Source organism: Octopus bimaculoides, chromosome 4, assembly GCF_001194135.2.
Source record: "Octopus bimaculoides isolate UCB-OBI-ISO-001 chromosome 4, ASM119413v2, whole genome shotgun sequence".
NCBI lineage: Eukaryota > Metazoa > Mollusca > Cephalopoda > Octopoda > Octopodidae > Octopus > Octopus bimaculoides.
This window is the reverse complement of record NC_068984.1, coordinates 2,241,309-2,246,214: the sequence shown is the minus strand read 5'-3', so window position 1 is coordinate 2,246,214 and position 4,906 is coordinate 2,241,309.

Below are 4,906 nucleotides of genomic sequence, written 5' to 3'. Positions count from 1 at the left end.
GACTTAACCAAGTACACCAACTATTATTGTTATAAATATGAATCTGGATAATCTGGATAATCTGGAAGCTGAAGGTTTCGAAGCAGGTGTTATTGTCTTTCTCTTTGATTTCCGAAGAAATATTCACATCAGCAGGACAGCTGACCTCTATGACGGTACATGTTTTTTTTTTTCTTGTCTGCCCCAACTACAATATCCGATCTGTTATATTTACACTTGACCAATGTTTTGATGGGAATCTTCCAGCAATATTCCCTGTGCTGATATTTATGTCCGTATTCAACGACAGGGGGGATTCCCTGTATTTATTCCAGGACAGTCTTTTTTTCCTAATGGCATTCTATAGTTTTTTGCGATAACGTCATGGCATAGCACCTTGATGACATTTCCAGACAGCTGCTAATCCCAAGTGTGATGTCTTCCACAGAAATATGACATAATCTACATTTTCGGTTGCATCTTGGAACTCTAAAGGCTTCACCGTCTCTTTTAATTGTTAGATAATTCGCAGCAATTCCTCCTTCTTGGATTGAAAATGCATAGCCTTCAAAATACGGGAGGCTGCACTCGTGTTGTTGTTACTGTCTTCAAGTCTTCGGAAAACATAACCATGCTCAGTCTTTTTTTTTTTTTTGGTGTGCTGAATTGTATGGGAGGTCATCAGGAAGAGAGATCTTCCTGAGGAGGTCGCTGCCGACGCGTAGAATGTTGTTGTCATCACTTTTTTGTTGTAAGTTAATGTATTTACTTTTTGCTGCTGCCTGAGAGATCTATACGACATTGGACAGTTGTCTGCACTGATCTCAAGCCTCTACCTCCTTTGTCTCATCTTTTGTAGAGTCTGTCGATGTCACTGTTTCTGTGGAAGTTTCCAGCTGATGTTAGTATCTTGCAGGTTTTAATGTCCACGGAGTGGATTTCGTCGACAGGCCAGTTATGTATACCAAATGTTGGAATCACCCCTGGTACTGCAAATGGTGCTACCTCCTTGGAAAATTCCCTTTGAAATATTTATAACATTGGAGGCGATCGTTCCGCTCTCAGTTGTGTCAGAACTATGGTCCAGGTCTTTGTTAAACTCTCAATAACAGCAAGTAAGGCAGCAGGGGCTTTTGCCACACGTAGACTCTTCAACAGCCCCGAGTAGGGAATAGAGTAGAACGCCTGCTGTCGGAAGGCATCTGCGGTGTTTTCTTACAAGTTTGTCAGTCAAAAGTTATTCGTCACGACCCCCACCCTCCCTTCTTTCCTCTTGCTTGCTTCTCCGTCAGCAGTTCTTTGGCCTCGCAATGATCCGGGAAGAATGAGTTGAGGTGGTTTGTGTGCTGTTGGTACATAAAGTCTAGGCAAGCGATGGGGCCATAGCTTTCCACCAACTCGATGGTTTCATTCTTGGTCACAAGGTTCGTCCGTGCCATTTTGCAAGCCAATTCGATACGTCAATATGACCTTCCATAGTCCTTTTCAATATACATATTAAGGATTTTCTTCTGTAAACAGTCGTCTTCTTGCACCAATATTCAACGATTAGCTCTCTCTTCCTGTTGCCTTCCCATGATGCACTTTGATTACAGCTATGATGAAAGTTTCTGGGTCACTTGTTTATTTTTCACAGTATTCTCTCCTGACTGTATTGAGCCAGGATGCAATAAGGGTGAAATTCCTTTTTAAATTCCAGATTTTAGACTAGAATGGTTCAAGATTTTGAGAAAGGGTGTTTCTTAACAGTAATGGTTTCCTCCCTCACCTCTCTGTGTAATGTGTTTGGCTTCGAAGCAAGTTTGTTCTTTATATTGGTTCGTTCGAGAATTTTCTGACGGTAGCCGAGTTTTCTGCTCAGCGTTCCGAGTTCGTGCTTTTCAGTATTTAGAGTTCGTGCCAAGAGCCTCGTGTGAAGAGTCACTGTAGAGGTTTGTTAATTTACTCCTAAGATGTAATTAATGAGGTGTTAACTCACTATTATCCTGATTAAGCGTCCAATATGGCGGTGCAGATTGTTGATGTCTTCTTCAGGTTTTGTTTTCCATCCGGCTTGCTTCCGCTCAGTAAATTCATTACCATGTCTACTGCAGACTTCTAGCAGGTGTTCTTTAAGAATGATAGCAGTTGCGTAAACGAAGGTAATTATTCCAGTAATTAACATCAAATGATTCCACATGCTCTCCAGTGACATCGTCGATAACTTTTAAAATTAGAACAGTTGAAGTTTTCTTAAATCTTGTTGAAAATTGCTCAACGAGAGTTTCAAAAAAAGTAGAAAAGTTGGATATATTCCACAGTTGTCTCTCAACTCAGCAATATTTGGAGAAACACAAGAATTTAGTGATGGCGGCAGCTGCTTGTTTTCATTATTTTCCCTCTCTTCTCTGGCAGATTTTGGCCAGTTGTCAGTGTTTTCAGAAAATCGATAAACATCACAAAAACAAGCCATTTATTTTTGAAGAAAAACGTTTGTTGGTGAAAGTGTTTCGCTGTAAAGAGTGTTTAACTTGGGATGAGCTTCGCCCCAGTATTTTCAGTCAGTTCCAATAGAAAGGCTATCACAGACTTTTTCTGAGCACCGAACTAGATCTTACTTTAGATGTTGAGTCTGAGTAAAATGAGAAGTGTACTTACGTCTTCAGAGACAACTTACTGGTTACTGTCCGGCTGTTTTCATCAGTGCTGTTGTTGTTAGTTTCAGCCATAATCGTACTGGCGGAATTCCTCGTGGTACAAGACATATTTTTAAAAAAATCTCACCTAAATAACACTTCGTTGGTAAGTAAAAAGTATTTCTATTACTATAATTGGGGAAATAAACCAGTTACTGATGTAAACTGGAGGAGTCGGCATAACTGTACAAGAAAACGTTTTAAACAGACCTCTACTCCTGCACATCTGATTCTGACGGTGTCATAGTGTATGTATGTATGTATGTATGTATGAGCCTAAATCCCAATTTCAGAGGTAAAGAAATTGCTAATAAAACTGGTTTACTGTTACAAGGGAAATAACTCAAAAATATATCTTGTAGAGTTATTGTCCTTGCATTAACTGTTGTGCATGAAAAATACTTTCAAAGAATAATTATTTATTCGATTACAATTGAATAAATCGAAAGTGTATTTTACTGATATTATTTTATATAGAATGTTGTTCCCAGTAATATGGCGATTCAAACGAAATACTTTACAAAGTTCTTCAATCTGCCGTTCAACTATTTCTTGTAGAACTTTCCGTTTACCATTCTTTCAGCTCTTTCCCAACGCTGCATTCTTTGGTCATTTGTCTTAGATTTTAGACTTTTCTATTTTCGGTGTTTTGGCTGTTTATATTATGTCACGGCTTAACTGCTCTTCCTCGAGTCGTATAGACTCACGGGACAGGTTTCTGTGACGTAAATGTTTCTCACCTGGATGGGACGCCGATCCCTCGCCGGGTTACTCATTTTTACCAGCTGAAGGGACTGGAGTAACATGAGATGAAGTGTTTTGCTTAGGAAGAAGGCGCTTCACCCGCTCCAGGAATCGAAACCACAACTTACAGTCATGAATTCAACACCTTTACTAAAAAAAAAAATTATAATATTAGTCTGTTCTAAGAGGTACGCTACAGATCTGTACACACACGAATATATGGCACATATGCTGTTGCTGCTACTACTACTACTACCACTGCTACCACTGCTACTACTGCTACTACTGCTACTGCTATGCCCATCATTTGCTTAAGCTGTATTTAAAAATCCACCTAACTTATGCGACAACTAGAAAACAGGTGGAGTTTCTATTTTTTCTGCCTCTTCTACAACCACCAGAGTTGCCCCTACAAAGGTACCCTGAACGAAACTCTATCACATCTCAGCCACAGACTCTGTTGCTTCTCTCTGCCTCTTCACAATGTCTCGCACACACCAATTTACAGAGAGACTGTATATTCCGTTCTGTCTCTCCTATTTCTGCGACTACTGCCTCTACAAAGACTCAGTCGCCGACGCTGTTTTGTAGATGTAGAAGACACACGAGCAGATAAACTTATGTCTGTGACTTAATCATTGCAGTGTGACGAGTGATTTTTATTTTTTAGAGTTTATTGAAGTGGACAGAGAAGAAAGAAAGCGCTGAAGTAGTGTAGCTGTGGGTTAGTGCTTGCACTTTGTTGGTAAATGAATCTTTGCAGAGCCTGTTGCCGGAGGCGTAGAAGAGACAGAAAGCTTAAACTCTGTGAGACGATAATTGCAGTTATTACCATTTCTCCATTTCTTCCGCAGTCACTACGTCAACCTCTATAAATATTAATTCCCCTAACATACAACTGTTGGCACCAGCAACATCTTAAGGCATAAACATTCTGGGCAGTTGCCTTGGGGCCTCACCAGTCTAGGACCCAATTCTGATCTATGTATGCAGTGGTTTGCCGTCAGTAAATAAGCACAATAGAGTCGAGTGCATTGATTTGCCAGCTAACAAAGCCCTGGTTGGCACATTACCTCACCATTGCTTATTCTGTTTCTTATTCACCTCCTACAACAGATTCTAATCACCAACAGCAGATATAACTACCAGATACCAATATTTCTTCTTTCCATTTCTTCTAAAACCTCGACAATAATCTCCACAAAGACTCACTTACCACATCACAAAAATTAATTCACAAACTTACCGTCTCTTCTTGGTGTATCTTCTACATTTGCAACTGCAGTCTCTACAAATATTCTCTCAACCCCCCCCCCCAAAAAAAAACCTACCAATTCCAACTGATCCCCAAAGTAACCAGCAAATCTCAGAATCCCTTAGGGTCTGACAAAATCTTAAACGTACATCTCAAACACTCAGAGCGTGAAGGAACCACTCAGCTCACCAACAACTACAGCAACTCGTGTCATTATATCAACAATAAGCGCAGGCGTGGATGTGTGGTAAGA